General features: G+C 39.4%; 1 protein-coding gene across 9 annotated transcripts in view; it reads right to left on the bottom strand.

Annotated features, from left to right (window-relative positions):
* The window catches only part of LOC137479290 (potassium/sodium hyperpolarization-activated cyclic nucleotide-gated channel 2-like), a 278,557-nt gene that overhangs the window by 63,513 nt on the left and 194,157 nt on the right, over window positions 1-20,887 (bottom strand). For 4 of the 9 annotated variants that reach the window (XR_011002130.1, XR_011002128.1, XR_011002131.1 and 1 more), the window contains exon 1: window positions 7,163-7,379. The exons of 4 other annotated variants lie outside the window; for them this stretch is intronic. The gene's annotated coding sequence lies outside the window, so the exon portion shown is untranslated. Of the gene's footprint in view, window positions 1-7,162; window positions 7,380-20,887 lie in introns of those variants that run through there. One more of the 9 variants, XR_011002133.1, reaches the window with a different exon arrangement.

Raw genomic sequence — 20,887 nt, 5'->3', positions numbered from 1 at the left:
AGAGGAGAAAATTGCATTAAACAAACTCAACTATATTTACTAAATTATTAATCTAACAAAAGCCAAGCAAAGATCACACATTCAGGAAACATTGCATTTTTTATTAGTTGGCTGAAATGTCCTGTGGTAGCTTCCTCTAAGACTGACTATTGTTTAGGAATGAAGAACTCTAAAAGAGAAGAAAAGAAAGAAAGAAAAAAAAAAAGTAAGAGAAATTGTTTTATTATTAGAATAATTTGTAATATTTGTAATTCATCAGGTATGTGAACTAACAGGTATATTAATATCATTGTTTCTACTAATATGCCTTGCAAAAGCCTGCCCATGTTATATTATACAAAGGACTCTCTCTAGGCTTATACCACACAAAACAGCCTTCATGGCTGTAGCTCCCAAGGTGCCAAAAATTTAGAGGTTGTACTTGGGTATGCAATAGCTCCCCCTCATGCAGTAGGTTTGACAGGCTATTTCTGACCATCTTTCATAACTACTCTCCTCAGAAATACAGTGCTAAAATAATCCTATGTTTTTGAATCTGAACAAGGCAGTGGTTTTACTAGCAGTCATTCAGCATGCACACCACACAGCACTGGCCTCCAGCCAGGCTCAGGTTCCTGGGCTGGCCAAAAGACTTGCCTGTTTCTCTCCTCAGCTATGATATTCACAGAAAAATTACCTGGGTTAGCAGGCAAGGTCTTTCCCAGGTGCTGAGGCAACACTCATCAGCATATGTAATTGGGCCCCTATACAGTTTCTAATAAAAGGAAGCATTGACCCCAAAGGAAGGCCATCCATCCTACAGGATCCCCAGTGATTCCTCAAGGAGAAGCAAGATTCGTAAACCTATCCTATTCCTGGTTTACAAAGACACCCATTACAGTTTCTTACACAGCTTCCTCAATCATGCTGCTAAAAGCAATTAAAAAGGAAAAAAATCACTCCCATTCCTTCACAAATAAAATTCATGTTTGAGAGTACACTAGTCTTTGCAGTAGTTCTTTTTTTGTTGGTTTATTTTGGTTTTTGGAGGGTTTTCAGCATTTTTAAAAAAGTATAGTAGAAGTTTATTTTGTTTCTGTACTACATAAATGTTTACTTAGCATCATTAAAGTCCCCCTTGGACAGGGACCCCAAGCTGGCTCCGCTCTGAGCTACTGGTTGGAATAGCACTGTAATGTCTGCAGCATTACCTATGGAAGCTGTATGAAGTGCATAGACTGCCCTGAAATAGCCTTAGGAACAATTCTCTGGTATTACTGAGCCAGTTACTAGATGTCAGTCAGAAAAAAACTCAAACATAGTTAGTATTACATGCCTTTGTAAACAGACATTGATGAACTGGGAATCTATTTGTACATCAAAGTACCTAGACAATAGATCACTCAACTCTCCAGTCAGATTTTGTTTGCTGATGAAGTTATCTACTAGAAATGTTATTTATAATTTTTTGTTTCTTCTCTTTACTCTTGTCATTAGCAAAACCTTTTTCAACTCAAAAGCACAAGCAGGACTTTTTGACAGAGACATGACTGCTAATGGCAGCAAAGATGTTTGCTATGGCTCAAACCCAGTTCAAACTTCAGAAGGTCCACATAACTTGGGACAAATCAGCATTCCCTCCACAGCTGTTTCCTACTTATGTGCAAAGCTGTGTTCCAGGTTACAAGTGCCTTCCTACATTACTGCACAGCAATTCCAGCCAACTAAGAAACAGGAGCAAGAACTGATGATGTGCTCTGTCACCTGGCAGCAGATGGGAGTCAGCCCTGAGCTTCTAATGTCAGCACTGCTGACTTGTGCCAGCCAGAGCTGGGCACCGCCTTCACTACCACAAAAAGTCTTTAGATAAATTATATATTAAAGACTTTTTTGCCTATATTGTATTGAATAACATAGGCTTCTATCTGACCTGTGCCTCTATAGTGTATGCAAGAGGTTAATCTACAATACAAAATTCATCTACATAGAGGTTCATCTATTCATCTACAATACAAAAACCCAACGCCAGCTGAAGTCCAAACTCCTCACTGCATAAGGAAGGGCGGCAAAAGGCAAGTTTGACTTTTGCTTTTGGAAATAATACAAGTTTTGAAATGCCACTTAGCAAGATATAGCTGTCCTCCAGATTTATTGTCAGCTTTTTCTTACTATATTCTTATATGCATAAGGGTATAAAGCTTGGACACTTTCACATTTAAGCCTAGAAACTATCTGTTCAGTATTTTTTGAATTTTTATTACCATAGCTGTGTAAATTATATAATACAAGTCTTTATTTTAAAAGCTTTTTCTCATTAGTGTCTGCTCTCAGCTCTATAAATCACTGTGCTATACATGTGATGGTGCCCTGCCATACAGCTCCAAGTACAGAATGGACAAATGAAGCTGTTATAAACCCATACTAAGTGACATTTTTAACCCATATATTTTGAGAGCTTTTTAATTACATATTTTCTATGATTTCTGATTAAACCAAAATTGCTTTCAATGGCACATAATAAATCACACCACAGAATTATTCACATTCTTCCCAAATGTAGTCAAATGATTTGTTTTCCACTTTTGGGACTGAAGTCCATCTTCCATTAAGAAAATAGTAAATTAAAAGAAAGTACTTCTAGATACTCAGACAACTCCAGATCTTTCCTATGACTTATTCTTCTCTCACTTAAGCCCCAAGGGAGGTTTACTACATTTTCTTTAGATAAAAGAAAACTTAGCAGCAGGTCTATGGGTATGCCTGCCAGTGACAGTGCTCTGTCTGCTGCCTTCTATCAGAGTCCCCATACAATCAGAAGGATTGCAGTGTGTGGTCAACTTGCATCCTTATGCAAGTATTACAACAAAATAATCCGACATAATCCCATTAAGGAATACAGATTCTCCACAGTCAAAAACTTTAATAAGAAATAAAGCATCCAGCAACTTATTTTCTTCATCTTTCCAGGCCTTGTTTTTCTAAGAGGTGAGTTTTTGACTTTTCTCGGTGTCTCAAGCCACACAACTCTTATTTCCCCCTATTTCAAACACTTCAATGACACTGCAGTCAGCTTCTAGAAATACATAGACATGAAGGAAAACTGTTTGATTTACAAGTATTTTATGTAAAATCTAGAATTAATGACTACAATATTGAAAGATCCTTTTATACTGACCTGTATCATCATGGACTATGCAAATACCTGCATTAAATGTAGTTACAATCACCTTTTCACTCATGGGTCTTTATCCCTGTATTTCATTGCAATACAAAACATGGCTATTGCCAGCTGTATATATATGTACACACACACACAGAGCTTTGTCTCCTCTGAAGGTTTGGTAGCTGTATCTCAGTACTTTGGAATATAATGCCACTCAATGTTCTCCAATTCTGCAAGATACAATTTAGGGTTCTCTACTAGGAACAAGGGTTTTTTACTGTCTTACAGATTACAAGATAGCAAAAGAATCTTCTACAAGTTAAAAAGTTGGGCTTGCTCAGCGTTGTTTTACCCTTTAGAAGTGCTCTTCATACAAAACATTTGGGATTCTACAATCCCTGTGACAGCCTAGTTTGTCTAACACTTCCTTTGGGAGCTAGGATTGCTGGGAAACTGTAATTCTTTGAGTAAACAGCAGGAGATATCTGCAATAGAGAGAATATTTGTCTTACAGAAACTATTGAACAGAAAATTACTATCAGTACAATGGGAGCAACCACAAGGCTGAGCAATAGCATGTTGACTTCCTGGAGTGGGAGAATTTTTAATGTTTAAATTCTGCTGTTCATGTAATTGCTGCAAGCAGAAAATCTGTTTTCCTCTATCATATTCCCTATCCTTCAGAGAGCTAAAACAGATAAGCTCCTTTCTACTCCTAAGTTTATGCATCAATTTCTGAGGAAGAAAAGAAGCCATCAACAACTCAAATTCACCTCCTCAACCAAAAGTAGACTAAATTCCCTGGTTTGTTTACTCCTTATCTTGAGGGAAGCCCCGGTTTATCACAGTTCTCCCCTGGTAAGTTGTCATCAGAAAATACAAAGCCATTAGCCAAAAGCAAAAAAGAAAGCAGAGGCACATGGCTGCCTTGAAACTTCCCAGGGCAGCTACATCGAAGGACACACCTCCAGAATCAGGTTTCTAAACTGATCATGCAAAACAGGTACTTTGAAACACTGGCAAACAGTATTTTTAAATTCTTCTGCTGTCTCATCTGTTGGTTTCATGTGCTTCTTGGGGAATCACACCACAAAGGAATTTTAATTAGACACTTTACTCAACAACCTGTCTACAAGCTGAATGGCAGGAAACAATCAATGCCTTGATGAATAAATTGTCAATCAAACCATATCCCTACATTTGGTTACCTTGAGCTTCCTCAGCCAGAAGAACATGGTGAAAGAACACTCCTATTAACCCTCTCTGCCCTGCACTGTCAGGAACCAGATGATCAATCCACTTTCCATTTACCTTTAGCACCACTGATAAAATTGATCCTCACAACAGAAATCTTCTGTTTCAGTCTCTAAGTCTACTACTTAAGACACCCTGTCAAAAACATTTTTCAGATAATTCTTTTTCTACTGAGTCATTTTAAGCATGGAAAGTGCTGATATCCATACAGATCCATTTTGCAATACAAAACATCCAATTAAGCTGCACCAACATTAACAGTGATTACTAGAGATCAAATTGAAGGGCAACCAGAAGTGACTTACCTATGCCTGAGTCTGTTGACCCCTTCGTTCCTTGCCAGGGAATGTGAAGAAACAGATTAATCAAACACAATAGCCATGTGTTTGCTTTTTTTAAAGCAGATTTCCACAGTCAGAAAAGCATTGACAAGTTGTTACACAATTTTCTCAGCACCCATGGCTCACAAAATCTTGTGTTTGCAATCAAACTGCAGCAAACAGCAGTAGCTCTACCCATCATTATGGCCCTAAGGGAGGACCCAAGCAGTGTGCAACTCTTACTCCCAGGATGTATTCTCCAGATGCTGGAAAACCCTTCAACCAAAACATACTGTTTTAGGGTAAGAAAGACAGATGTATAAGCAGGACATGAGAGAACTACTTTAATGTCTGTCTATATTTTCATAGAACAAGACACTAAATATAAGACATTCTTAAGACCTTTGCCTGAAATCCCTCATTTATAATAAGATTTATAACTTGAAAATTATTTTTCCTCCCCTCACAGGCTTCATAGGGGGGGATGGAAAAGAATAAACATACTGATGAGAATAATCTTATTTTAATGGATTGACAAAGACATCTTTGTGGTTGATGATATGACTGCACTTATTCATTTTTAATCACAATGTATTAACCTGTGGTGGAGAAAGCCAAAATCAGCAATGCATTTAAGAAAGTCTTTAAATCAAAGCAGACAAACAGCCACACTACTGCCTACTACCATTAGATCATTAAGATGCATAGAATTAAGCACCATCTTAACATATTTTTAAATTGTGTCCTTAACATTGGCAGACCAGAAAAACAGGAAACAGTATTTAACTCATATCTTACAAATATAGTCTATCTCACAGATTTCTGAACTCTTCTGAGGAAAAAAAAAGTTCCTACATTCCTCTGGAGTTAGGGTTGTGGGTTTATATTTAGGAATTTCATTTGTATTGAGTGACATTTTCAGTAGGATGGTGAGACAGTGTGGCTAACAGGAAAACATCCCAGCCAAAAAGCTACCATTGTGTCCCAGCAGATTATGTAGGATAAGGATTTTGACCCAGTTTTGGCATGACTATTATTTACAGCTCAACCTGCAGATGACTGGCTTCACTCACTCTCTCTCTCCCAACGCATATATCTGTTTTTAGGTTATTTTCCGTTTTATTTAATAATTCTGTTCTAGACACACTGCAAGGCACCCTTCCTGATGAAGTGGATTAATTTACCAACACCTGGTGCATTTGCAACCCTAGAACAGCCAGATGGTAAAGACACAGACTCTGCAAATGTCATTACAGCAAGGAAAGCAGTGCTGCTGCAGACAGAAACGGTCCCTGGGGAAGGGAAAGCAGGAGAGAGGGTAGGTTGATTTGGTCCAGTTTTCCTAAGGGCCAGCTACTTATGCTGCTGGAAATGCAGCCCAGAGGGTCACACAGCACACACAGACTGCAAGCAGCAGGTACACAAATAACTGAGCCCTACTTCTGAACTGTCAAAGGATTGCCTCAAAAGCCATATCATACAGCAGCCCAAACAACAGGTGGTTTTGTGGAGCTTCAGGATTACCCACCTAATCTTCTTAAGGAATGAAATAAAACAGCCATAGAGGGCTCTACAGAGGAAGATCACAAAGTTCATCAGCTGAGATGTGATTATAAGAGAGCTAATCAGTTTAGCTACAAAGTAGATCATACTATTTGTTCTTTGGAAAGCTCCTCAGCTTCTTCAGAGATTTTCTCTTCTCCCCTTTCCCTGTCCTTGCCCCTCTTCTGTTTACTCCCTTTTGTCCAGATACACAGAAAGCATTCTATGTTAAATATTTCATTTTAACCAAGGAAAAACAAGTGTATATCAAAAATATTTCCTACTACCACTGTAGTACAGCAAGAGCCTTAAAAATCTAGGAAAGGATCACTCCAAAATTATCACTTCCATTTGTACTTCCCACTTCTATGTGCATCTATGATTCCTGTGTCGCTGTACTTAGTTTTCAGTAAAAACCAGCTCCAGGGTTTGCACAGCAGGCAGTGTCATGAAACCACTGAAATGCCATAAATCTGCATGGCAAGTCCACCAGAAGTCAGTCTGCAGAAAACAGTATTTATACTGTTAAAAGGCTAACACTGCTAACACCTTCTCTCCAGGGTTCTCCAGAAGCTCAGCTCTCCTGTCAGGGAATAACTCTCCATGTTGCCACAAGCTCATTTCAGACCATGAAGTAGCATCCTCCCCCATGAGCATCCTTTTACTATGAGCAATCTCCAGCTATAAACAGAAGCAGTACCTAGTGGACAAATGAAAATTGAAACCTTCCTGATAGTGTGATTCCTGACCCTTATTTTCTGCTTTTTAGCCTCAGTCCCAAATGACAGTTCCAGGGAACTTTCTCTCAAGATTACCAAAACAGAAGTAGCAATAGTTACAGGATTTATTATCTGAACATGCATTTGTGAGGTTTAGATTAAAACCACAAGTTCATTTCACTTACCAGTCAATAAACAATCAGCTTTCCATAATTCCTCCAGCTCTTCAGGCTTCATAGGTACACACAGAAGCTAAAATACTTTATACTCCAAAGAAATACATAACCCTTTTTTTGGTTGGTGGAGTTTGGGTTTTCCAGGAGGGAGAGAGAAGAGAGGGTAACCTCTTTTGCTTTATAAGGCCTAACCTGAAAGTCTCTGACTCAGAAACAGCTGCCTTGAGAGCTCCCTGATATTACTTGGGGAATGGGCTGATTGGTCACAGAACAATCACCCCCATCTGCACACTGAGTCACTCAGGTGCCAGATGTTGGGTCTCATCATCTCCTGAGTTAAAAGCCTTTAACACCTGGGGTTGTTTCCACGTAGAGTACTTACATGGATTAAGCCCCCACTTTAGGAGAAGTCTTAATAATTCATTTTTGTAATATGCTTATTTTCTGTCCTTTTCACTCTTGCTCTCAGTGAATCAATATAAGATCTGTAAAAGAACTGTAAAACTCATGGGATATATTGATAAGTCTGTATAAATCCAAGTAAGAAAATATTACAGAGATTAATACAATACCTAAATTGTTTTAACTTGCATAACAAAATTTTAACTTCCATTTATTTTTATTTGATTTTGAGCCATCTCTGAGATTGGTTTAAGTTGAAAGTTGCAGAAGGCTTCTCTGTTTGCTACTTTAAAAAAGTTATTTCATAATAACTAAAAAATAGTTAATAAGTTTTAGCCATTGGGACCAATTTAAGGTGAACTACAAAACTGTTCAGCTGCTTTCCCAGGATCTACATCTTTCCCAGCAGCCAGTCCTGTGGTTCTAGAATAACAAAGGAGCATCACAATGATGGCAGTGTGCTCTGTGTGCAATCAGAATTTGCTTGTGAAGGTTAAAAAAATTACATGATAGAGTGCTTCAGTAACCCTTCTACACACAAGGGAAGACTTGTGTGGGAACCCCCTCTTCAATAAATGAAAGACATTTATTAAAGTGCAACATTTAAAGTACAGCCTGGTAGTCTTCATTACACAAATCTAGCAACACCTTGACTCAGGACTTCAACAATTGACTTCAACAATTATGTTTGGCAGGTTGTTTGAAGTTTTCTAATTTTTCCCATTCTGAAAGATTTCCAAAAGTACTGCAAACATGTTTTTCTATCTTATTTGAAGAAAGAACTTGCACACATTCTGCAGCCCACCTTCCCCTCAGAAAATCATGTAAAAACAGGCATTGTGTTTAAGTGCTCTCCCAAAGACATTTTCTTGAGTCAGGACCTGAACCGAGGTCAATAGCAGATGGATGAGCAATCATATATTTCTTATACATATATTTATTTTTGAATGAGATGAAATAACTCACCATTAGATCCCATGAACAGGCCATTTACTTTGTCATCTCAAAGGAGAGAGGCATTAGCTTGACAAAACCTGCGGTATCAACCCATCCTCCTAAGGTCACTGAGAAATTCAAAGGAATTCTGGTTGATACTGCTTATGTAGTTATGTACACTATTCTACTTGCCGGACAATATTTCGGAGATTAAATTAAAACCATAAAAAACTTTGTCATGCATTCCTATACTCTCTTCAGACAGGCTTTTATGATCAACTCTGATGGTATTATATTTGCATTTAAAAAATGCAAGTAAACTTGCCTAACTAGGCAGCCAGACTTATGCTACTACACTATTTTTTTCAGTGAGCTGTTAAAAAAAAAAAAAGCCATGTAGTCTTCACTGAAAAACAAAACCAGTATGTGTCTAAAAATGTTCAGTGTTACAGGAATTGTATGAAAGGAACCAAAATCTGAGTTCAAAACTACTTCTCTTTAATATACACCATACTCTAGATTGCCTGTCAAGTTGGGGAACACTGCAGATATGAATGCAGCCAGTGCATATGCCAGCTTTCTAAATAAAACCTGTCAACTTCATATTCAAGGGTCTGTTTTCCATGTCTGTCTTCTCAGGCTAACCTCCCCCAGCACTCTACTGTAAATTCAAAAAACAAACTTCCCAGCAGTGCTGCTGTTGATAAAGAGTGGAGAAAATGCTACAGATTTTGGATGACTTCTGCTGCCTCAGGTACGGACTTAGGAAGGGCTGTGGGCATGCACCTCTGTCCCCTGCTCCCAGGGCTGGGTGGTGGTGTGCTCTGCACCCTTCTCCACAAACCACGTAGTCACATGAGAGTTACTTCAGCCTTTCCACCTGAGTTAATTCAGCCCCCATTGCTGGGCTCATGTTTCTGGGATGGCTCCAACTATATATCATCAAATATGGCTGAAATTATGAGCTCTTTTAAAACAATGACAAAAATCTCAATGAATATTTAGGATTTTTGCCACTCAGCTACAAGGGGTCATTTTGCATTTGTGAGTCATGTTTTTTATCCATTAATTGAAAAGTCTCTTTTCTCCCTCTTAGGGAGTTACAAAGGAAGTTCTTGACTAGGTAAAGTAGTTAGCTAAAACTAAAATAGTTGGTTCACTTACTTCAAAGCCCATTTGAGTTTTGACTGTTCTCAGACTAATGCCCACATAAATTAATACAGACTCACTATTTCTCTGAGTTGCTCCATCTATCACCATTGCCTCCCATCTGATTTACTTTCAGAAAGTGCTTAGCACAAGGTTTGCCTGACTGGTGGGTAGCTAACACGTGAAGTGTCCCCTGTGCCTGGAACATCAGGTTCAGCAATCATTCCGCTTGGAACTGGAAGCTCTGAGCCGGAGCCAGTGCATAGGCCATTTCCAGGTCGTGTGTGAGATCCACAAACTCAGTGGCAAGAAAGGACCATACAAATCATCCTCTGCCAGTTCATGCAGTTTTGGTTTAGTGCAGTAGAGGGACAATCTCACAGGTAACTGTGGGGTCCATGCAGAGGGCTTTGGATCTAAGACAGAAATCCTGAACTGGACCGTATTAACAGGGACCCAGCAGAGAGCATAGTGCAGGGTGACATGTTGATAGAAATCTGCATTACTAAGCCATTAAGTGGCTTGCAACAGTTAGAGGGTTTTCACAGTATTTATCTTAAGACCTTGATGTAATGAATTGCAATACTGAAAGTTAATAAGCTTATGTACTTGGATCAGGATTTCTAGACCATTCTAAGAAAAGGGGGCTCAGTCTTCAATCTGATCAGTGGCAAATAGAAAGATGTGTACTTTAAATGCAAGAGTAAAACATCAAGATAAGATGGCTGGATCATTCCCTTGACAGAGACACTGCAGAAATAAGGCCTAAATTCATATCTCAAGAAGCTAAGCAGTTAAATTACAGTATTAGCTTTTTTAATGAAATACTTTGTTAAAGGAATAAAACAGGATAGAATCAATTTTTATTGCTCTATCATGCCTCTAAACTGATTGCAGCTGTAATAAAATTAGGGATCCCATTTCATTTAAAGCAAGGAAAGTAATTTTATTTACTTTTTTCAGTCACGCCCCCACACAAGTGCAAGTACAGAGCAATCAGCCGCTGCACTTGTTAGCTTGCTGATTAAATACTTTGTCACTTAATGCTGCACTAATTAAAGAGAATTGAAGCTGCCTGTGCATCAGCTAACACGGCATTAACTTCCCTACGCTTCATTCAGTTCTTCCGCGCAGAGCCGGGAGGAGGAAGACCCATTCTGCTGTTTTTCAGCCAGCAATTCCAATATATCCATCCCCAGCTGCTGAGATTTCTTTGGTCAATAACTTTTGATGGCTGTACTAAGCCAATAAAATTTCCTTGTACCTGCAGTCTTGCCAGCTTTGTGACCCACAAGTGCTGAGCAGTGCAGTGGTGAAAGCCAAAGGACTGCTGAGCCCTGCAGCTCCAGCTCCTGCCTGATACATGCCATGGGGTCAGAGGGCAGACCCTATTACCTACCTGCTGAAAGTGTTTGCTTAGCCAAACTATTGATAATTGTTAGAACTTGTTCAAAGTCTCACTCTGGATGTCTGCTAATTTGTGAAATTCATGCCTATGTTTTTAAGGGGCCTAGAGACTAATTAATAAGATTCCCAAGTCTTTACATCTCAAAAGTCATGATTTCTAAGCCAACATCAGCATTCCTGAGAGCACGACTCCCCAGTTTCAAATTTTGTTACCAAAACAGAATTATAGCCGAGGAAAAACATATAGATCAGGAAAAGCCTCCTTATTGCAAAGTTAATCACATTAAACATGAGTTTGTTCTCTCCTCTGCAAATGATATGCACTGAACTGACAAATGAAGTCTAGATTGATTAGCTGTGTAGGTGTGTGTCTGTGTTTGTAGTTCATGGAGCTGATCACTTAATCTAAACTGACACTTAGACTATACATGTTTCACCATCACATTTTTTTGGAATATAACCAAACAGATGGTGCATGAACATCACAATATAGTCACAAGTTCCCAGAAGGAGTTAACAATGTTTTTTTAGAATGGCAGCTCATTATATATCATAACTGAGGTTGTATCACCCATTTCCCTATAAATTGTGATTTTCAAGGGTTTACGATGTAACCATGAAAATTCATTCAGGCTAGAAAAATAGCCTGAAACTATGAACTCAGTTTTTGTTGAGAAATTTCAAGCAAGCTATCCCACCACCACACAGTTTTTATTTGTTTAAAATTCTCCCCATGCATTCTTAAACTGGGAGAGGAGGGAAGAGAGAGCTCCTAAAAGTAAGTCATTTAAAGAAGGCAAATAATTTGTATTTTCATGCTGAATTTTAAAGCATAAGTTTTTATTATATTTCTGTATGTTATAAACCATCAAAAGCCGGGAGGCTCAAAATTAAGAAAAATGCTATTTCCTGATCAGAGCACTTTTTTTTAATGTTCTCAATTAGAGGGACTTTAGACTCCAGAAATCAGTCTTTTAAAATATCCATATAGATTGTGTACCCCAAGGTTGGTTTCTCCATGACATTTCAAATATTTTAGTCACTGCCCCTAGAATATTTTTAAACATCAGCAAAAGAGTCAAAGGGATTTCATCAAAATCAGTCTTAGCCAGTGCTGTCAGGCTGTAGAAGCATCATCTTGCTTCCACTACAAGATGGGTTAAGTCCACTTTTGTTTCACCTCCCTCTCACAGGGGAAAACAGAAGTAGAATAAGGTCTAGAGAAGGAAAATATGAGCCTTTCCTTTTAAATGTATGGTCACTTGAAAAACAAATTTATGGTTTGGAGTTTTTTTGGAGGTAAGGTCAGTTTTCTGCATACAGACACATGAACATGTGCCCTTTTTTTCTTGCACTTTGTTTTAAAAATATCAAGCGTGCCCTGCAGAGCATCCCTCCATGCCCATCTCCAATCCATCATTCTGTGGCTTATACTGCCATCCTTGGAATTTTTGGTCCTATATAAAGTGGGTCATATCCAGCTCCAGACTTGCCCTCCTTACTTCCACAAGCTAAGCTGTATTTTATTTCTCTCTTGGAAGAGCTACAGATTAGACAGCAGATGAGATGACAGAGAAAACAAAACCATGTAGCATTTCAGAGCTGCCTCCCTATCACTGCATTCTCTCTCTCTCCAGTTTTCATCTCCTTCATGTTGTCATGTCTCTTATGGCTGGCTGTATTTTTTCTCTCTAAGTCTGTAAAATGGGGTTTCTCTGTAAAACTCCTCAGACACCCCTGTAAGTAATTCCCCATGCCCATTGCATAGCTGTGCTTTGGAAGAAGGGCCCACGATGGCATAGCTGGGCCAGCACTGTGCCAGTCCCTGGCATGCCCAGCCCAAAGAGGCCCCTGACCTGCTCCTGTGCAGCGCTGTCAGTGCCAGTCTCAGACTGCCCACATGGCAGGTGGGCACAAGGAGCTGGGGCAGCCAGGGAAATCACTGCGGGCAGGCCAATTGTAGCAAATTCTCCTGACTACAGAATAGAATTACCTGCAGTAGGAGGCCTGGGACACGTCACCAGCTCTGCTGGGACATAGCTCAGTGCTGACATGCAGGCTGCAGCTGACTCACTTTGCTGTGCCTGGCTACAGCATGTGCTTCCAGACACCTCTGCAGGCACTGATCAGGAACACGAATGGGATAAAAGCCATAGGAGTGTACAGAAAGAACTAACTGGCCCATAAATGGACAAAACCAAGGGAAAACCATCACCACAGTCTTGTGCCCTTGGCCTCCTGCTGCCCTATGATCCCTGGAAGCCACAGAGCCAAATTAGTGAGCACAGGCAAGTGACCAGTTGTGACCAAGGTTGTGTATTACACATCCCACAGCAGCCCTGGGGTACAGCTCTGGTCTCCAGAGCTGCTGGCTGCAGTGACTTTTGCACATCTGAACACCAGGGTGTTTCGCAGCTGTTCCTTTGGGGCAAGTTCTGGTTGGGCTGTACTAAAACAGAGGTCAAAAATGGGATTCTGAGGACACGTTTAATACACGAAAGTTATAGGCACTCAGGTCTAGAAAAAAAAAATTTATATCTGTCACAGAAAAATATTCATTAGGTATTATTTTAAATGATGAATTCTGGCCCATTCCCATCTGAACAGCTGGCAAGCATCCTGTTACAATCAGGTTGGATTTGGAGGGTTAGGAGTGTTAGGGTTTCTTGATCAAGATACTTTGTTATAATTACAGTCTATTAAAACTTTTTATTAGCTTATTAAGACTTTTGCTTGTTGCCTGCATGAACCATATTAAATAGTACTTAATTGAATATAAAAGGCAAAACAGTCAAATACATTAATAAAACCTTTTGAAAATGCAGGTGATCATTTAAGTGATGAAAGACATTTGTGCACAGCATCCTTGCTTATTCAGATGGTTGATTGCTACACGATCACGATTTCTTTTGTTTTCCTCACTCAACATATGTTCCATGCCTTGTAAACTGCATACCTGTAAGTAGCATCTCATCTTGTTTAGATTAGTGAGATTTGTACATCCTGTGCTCTTTTTCTGAACAGATTTGCCTGGAATGTTTTCAGGCTGACATTAACAAGATACGGCAACATGCAATAGAGATGTGCTATAGTGCTTAGACTCATCTGTGAGCTAAAATGTGTGCACATCTGGATTGGGTTTTTTTCATTTAATATTGGCCCACCCATATCTATGATGTTAGTGATGGTCAGTGATTTTTTGCTAAAAAATTTTTGAACAACGTTTTCACTTGATGTTTCCTGTACCAGAGAAAGTAAAATCTGTTTCCTTGGCATAGAGAGGGAAAAACTTGATTCAGCAGTTCCTAAATTATAATGTTGCAAGTATACTGCAGTCCTTGGTGGTTTCTGGCATGCATAGCTGCAGGATAGAATCAGTTAATTTAGGGTTAAATATTTCCTCAACCTGATAAAAAATGGTTTCCTTTATATGCTCAGCAAAATCAAGAGAAACCATTTGCACCACTGGCAGTAAAATTTATTCTTATCTATAACATTCCAGAAAAAAAAAATTAAAATCTGAGTAAGATTGGCTTTAATCACAAACCCTTTGGGCCAAAGACTGGCTTTCCTCACAGTACCCAAGAACACACTGAACTCATATCATGGCTCCAGCTTTTAGGAACTGGCATAGAGAGGAATAAGACAGCAATATCTGTTACATGATGTCCTGTGGTATCTTTGCTGACACCTTGAACATGGACTGCTTACTGCTTGAACCCCCTTGAAGAGGTGAAACACCAAGATTCCTGTTTTCATTGGCCTATCATGCATGCCATTTAATATTTTTAAGACTTACTTTGCAGTTTGTCACCACATAAAATACAGGAACTGTCACTTATTTTAAAAGGTTATATTTAACACACAGGCAAACTGCATTCAAATGCAAGTAAGATTGTGACAAGCCATGAAATGTGTAAAATTACAAATAATGCAAAATTAGTGCACGAAACCTTTGCCTCCTTCCCATGAAACACAGCAGTACAGAGCTCAGAGCTGGTGGCAGGCTGAACAACTGGTAGTTTGCTATGCCAACAGTAAAGACAGGAAGGTTTCCTTTTACACTCTCTTTCTATGGAAAATTATCTTCAATTTTTATTACAATACAGTGCAAGCATCAAGTTTAGCCTTAACAGCATGTCTCCACTCATGTTGCGAATGTAATTGTAACAAAGGGAATCTGAAAAGGCTTACTAGTAAGAACAAAGCTTACTTTTACACAGATCATTCTGCCCAGAGGGGTTCTGGTCACCTGCAAACCATGGCCAGGATCTTGTTTTCAGACCCTCAAGTGCTCAGCCCTGGTGCCTGACTGTCCCTGTCGGTCCAGAGCCCAGACAGAAGCATGCTGGCAGTTCAGCACAAATGAACAAATCATGGTGTTGAAAGTCACATCCTGTCCATGAATTTGAGATCTGAAACTGCTTTTACCTTTGCAAAATCCTTACTTCTCATTGTACCCATCTTGCAATGGCTTCTGGAAAAATATTTCCACTACTTGGAATTTCTGCAGAAATCTTTGGTTGTCTTGTGGAACTGGGGTCAAGATGGATTCAGCTTTTGCAAGCTTCTTGTATGTGTGTGGCTGTTAAACCTGTGAAAGGACACTGAAGAAGATGGAAAGATACACCACTGGCTCAGAGAAGGCACGCTTTCTGAGGGCAGTTTGTACTCAAAGGTCATGGATCCTTTTCCTGATTCAAGAGTGAAATACATCTGGATCTGTTGTTTCTTCAAGAGCAGAGGGAGATTTGGGCACAATGGTGTGAAAGTAGAACTCCCTCAAAAACATTCATTTGAGACTTTTGTCTTCTGTTTTGTACAACTATTGTCCACAAAAAGCAAATGCTTCTCTCTGGGTCTGGCTGCAATAACTCTAAATCCTGATAAAATTCATTATGCGACAAATTTGCTTATTCTCATAAAGTATTCTATCACATTAAAATTCTTGCTGCTGTCACAAATAAAGCAGTGTAATGATCTGCTTAGAATCTCTGAGAGGGAAAAATATAAATTAGTAAACATTATGTAATTATCATTTTCTGATCTTCCACACAATGGTACCTTCAGCAGTCTGCAACTCTGATTTAGTAACAAGTGATTATTAAGGTCATTTCGATATCGAGTGGAAGAGTTTGATACCTTCTAAAAGTAGGAAGAGAACACTGCCCTATAGAACAAGATGCACCCTCCAATCTAGGAAAGGAGCTGGACAACATGTAGGAGGGCCAAGAAGTGAGATGTGAAGTTGCATGATGCAAACTTGCATGATGTAAAGATGCAAGAGGACAGAACGGGCCATCAGACCAAACACTGACAAAATGTTCCAAATTAGCCTGGAGTAGAAGAGAAAAAGTTGAGAGAAAATAGACTTTTAACGAAACAAACAAACAAAACAGAAATATGTTAGAAGAGCAAAAGCATAAACAAGTCCCAAGCTAATGAACACCCGTGAAGAAAAAGGCAAATGAGTGAGTGTGTGTGTGTGTGTCTGCAAATGCACTTGGGTAGGCAGGCACCCAACCTCCTGTGCAACCAGCATCTTCTTGGGGAAAAGGAAAGCCTTTCTACTGACAAGAACATATCTCTTCCTCCAGTATGGCTTTTGTCACTTATTCCATTTTCTCACTAGAAATAAATGGTTTGGCCTCAATAAACTGTCAGGAGAAGTAGCATCTGTTATGGAAGGCAAATTGGCGAGAACTACATTGAAGTAGGATTTGAATAATGATTGTTTTCCTCAAAATTTAGACTATTTCCAATTTTTTTATAACTACAGATGTAATTAAATAATTCATATAAATTCAGGGCACACACAGGGCCCTGGACTTGAGTCATATCTGAGCCTACATTTTGATGAGAATTAGGCTTAAACAGCAGTCTCCAAAATTCTCCCCCAAACTGGTGAGGACTCAAAGTTAGGGCTTTATTTGCCTCAATTTAATATTTGCTTTTCACCCAAATAAATTCTGTGGAATTGTTTCAAATTTATCCTTGTATTCTTACAAAGAAAACCCTTGTACAAAGTTTAGTCACAGACAGCAGCTTACTCTCTTGTTCTAAATTTACTTGTCACATTGCCCTAGTATTCATAGCCCTATTTCTATTCCTAATTTTCACCAGAAGTATATCAGCCAAAAATGTGATAAATACACATGCATATACTGTATTTCTCTTGATTTTGTCATGGAAAAGTACTTTATGCTGTAATAAAAACGTGTATATATAGTAGAAAGCATTAAAATGTAGGATTACTCACTATATTTTGAAAAAGCACATTCTATTCCATCCTGTGTAGGACTACACCTCTTCTACTAATAACCAACACATCAGGAGAAAGGCTTTAGTTCTTTATATTCCCAATATTAACACCTTTACTGGAACAGCATAGTGCAAACACCACAGGCAGTGACATATATTAACTTTGTTATGCATTCTTATTAATAGAATAAAATGTTAAGTGTGCATTTAATCCAAACTCCTTTAAAAGAGCTGAGAGGACACTAGGAGGAATATGTGCTCATCCCTGCACAAGTTTTGAATTGCTACTTGGAATTCTGCCTGAAAGAGAGATGGAGCATAGTGGTTGCCTCAATTCCAGGGGAACCCCAGGACAGGCACCACCAGTAGAGGGATGGGAACTATTCACTGCCTGGGGCCAAGGTCATGTCGATGAACAGTGCTGAGGATTGATTTTAACATGTGAAATTGCCTTGGACTGATGGGGCAGTACGAACCTCCTGCTTTGGCATTTCTGATCTAAAACTTTCTGAAAGTTGTTTGTCTTTTGGAGTTGTTAAAAACAAAGGTTTGTTCTAATTTGAACCAGATGTACTCCCAAATTTTAACTATTTTTCCCTGGAGGGCTGATTCAGTTTCAGACACAGGAGAAGAACAGGGAGGGAATAGTAAATTGCTGCCATGAATGAGCACATAAACTGCTTGTGATTTTCTGATTTTTTGCCCCTTTCGGCCATATATACTCATCTTCATGTTTTACCCGAGCAGATCCCCTGTTTTAAAGATAATTATGTCCACAGTTTATTCCAGTTACAAACTAATGCAGATTTTACACTCAGTGTTGAAAGGCACAGGTTTCCATTTTGCATCTAAGTAGTTTAGGGAAATAAAGCAGAAGAGTCAACAATGCCCTACAATGCCTGTGAGGGGACACTTGCCCAGGCTGGCTACAAGTCATGTCACATTCAGAGCACATCCAACCAAAAGCGTTGCATGCATTGCCAGCAACACAAGAGCTGGCAAACCACACTGGAAGCTCGCTTCATTGACTCGTAAGGCAGAGAGCAGACCACATAAACAGCTCCTGAAAACTGTGCCACTGAGCCACCAGGAAAGGCAGCTTCTTCCAAGAACAGGATCTGCCACAGCAGCGCTGTTTAATCAGGAGCATGTCTAGAGCCCAAGGAAGAAAGAAGGGGTGGGCAGCTGGCACACTGCATCTCCCCACTTCCTCCTTGCTGGGCTTCAGCGAGGCGCAGGAAGAAGGAAGGTACTGACCAACAGGGCCCTCCAAGGGCCGATTTGTAAGAGCAGCACAGCACTTAGAACAGCAAAGCTGCCAACAGGGTGTTGCATGTGCAAGAGCCTCAGAGGGGACCAGGGCCTGCAGGGTCTCTGCCCCTGCCCTGTTCCCCAGGTCCCAGACAGGGACCTTGTCTGGCAAGGCCAAGAATGGTGACACCATGAACAAAAACCATGCTAAGATATTTCAGCTCTGGCAGGGACGGGCCTGCTGCCCTTTGCCAGTAAAGAAGTTTGTGAGGGAGCCTCAGAGACCCAGTACAATCTTTCAGGAGCAATCCCAGTGCCCATGTGGGGAGGCAGCCCAGTTTCTGTGGGATACAAAAAGCCAAGGTCCCCAGGACAGTGACTGCTAAAGAGCCCACAGCACCGTCTGTAAGTGTGGGAGTGTTAAATGTAACAGCATCCAGGAGAAACTGCAATTTGAAGAAACTAAATTATTCCTGCATTTACAGTCAAATTCAGAATTATCCTTTCTTTCTCTGCCAAATTCTTCTATTTCTGAGCTACTATGGCCCAGATGAGAAGGAGGTGAAAGGATTTCTGCCTTGGAAAGAAAGGTGTCTTTTCATTTTCCCTGCCTTGTCTAGTTTTAATTTTTTTTTCATTTACAGACCAGCTGAAATTGAAATCTAGAAGTAGTGATATGATACCTATTAACTCTATTTTCTATACTATTAAAGAAATGTGTAAGACTGAAGTGCTTTTATGGCATCCTTGATTATTTCTAACAGTACTTGGTGGGGGGTGACCATCAGCTCAGCTCAGGGATGATTATATCTATTATAAATCGGTTATAGTTCAAAAGGAACAGCAGAGGTGTTATTCTCCAGCTGGAAATTTGTATTTCTCTTGTTCAATGATTTTTGTCTTTGTTATTGCTTCCCCTCTTGTCAATTTGCCACTGTAACACCTGGAATTCAATGGATCACATCCAGCAGGTAACTGAAAGGGTATGCCTCTATTTATTTTTAAAGACAGCAAGCTACTTCTTTACTATCTACATGAAATTGCTAGGTATTATATTATTAAATACATTTTTAAACTGTGTGCCTAATTGCTTTATAAAAAAAGCAAATCAGGTAAAAACATCAAAATTGGAAAATACTTTGCACCAAGCTTCTTTGCAGGTTTGTGACCTGCAAAACACAGCTTGTTTAAGTTGTGATTTTTTTCTTTTATCATATGTGGGAAGCCATTAAATTTAAATGAGCATCTTCAAATATAGTTTACACGTTGGACCAAAGTCTAAAAAAGGGAAAAGAGTATTTTGCTAGATATGTCCATATAAATGGAATAATAACTATTAATAATAATGGAACATCAAACTTTAATTAAGCATTTGTAAAGGTTTCTGAATTGCTCCTACAAACATCTCTGTGGAAGAAAAAGACAAAACATTTGATGCAGGAATACTAGATTACAACCCACCCTATTCTCTGATGGAAAGTTAGAGAAGGTGACTGCCTAATTTTGCTTCTCACTGGCTCTTATATCACTGAGTCCTTTTGGCACTTTCTATCTAGAACACAATCAAGTTGTTCAATCTTCATCATCATGCCACCTACTGAGCTTTGTACTGCCTGAATTGTGCTGCTTTATTTGGAAAGAATTAAAATTATCTACTAGAAAGATTGAAAATGTTTGATGCTTGGGTTTTGGAGTAAGTGGCTGTTCTTGGTCATCCGTCAAGAGTATAAAGAACACATTATTGCTGCATGTGCTGCGTACAACTCATGAAAACTAAATGTGAGGCAAGACAAGAAGTGTAGATCATGATTCTTTGCTTTTAAAATCCGTGCTCATGTTTACACACGTTTATCATTATCATGACATCACCCATCTGATTCTTCTCTTAGTCCTCAGAGTGTTGACTGAAATTAGTGTATGGGAGACGAAGCAGTCTTAGCTTGTCTACTTCAGAAAATCTTACGGATATCAAGGCCAGCAGGAGATTTTAGCCATGTTTCTCCTAAAAATTACTCAAAATTAGGTTACTTTCACTGCCAGCAGATGAAGTTATTGTGCAGCAATGGAGGTACATGGACAGTAACAAAGAGGCACTCCTCTTACAAAGAGCAGCCCAGCTGGTGACACAAAACACTGGCCAGCAGTTACAGCATTTGCTGCTGTCCTGATCCTACTGCTTGAGTTGTGGGATGAGGAGCACTCTGCAATTCAATATTAAGAAAGCAGCAGTATGTCTGAAAAATAACTAAGAAGAATTGTAGACAGCCATGACTAGGAAATTTCTAGAAAATTCCTAGAAAATAACATATACTGTGAGTATGTCCCTGG

The sequence above is a fragment of the Anomalospiza imberbis genome, chromosome 9, assembly GCF_031753505.1.
Source record: "Anomalospiza imberbis isolate Cuckoo-Finch-1a 21T00152 chromosome 9, ASM3175350v1, whole genome shotgun sequence".
NCBI lineage: Eukaryota > Metazoa > Chordata > Aves > Passeriformes > Viduidae > Anomalospiza > Anomalospiza imberbis.
The sequence above is the reverse complement of the archived record's forward strand: the minus strand, read 5'-3'. Positions and strand labels throughout refer to the sequence as shown.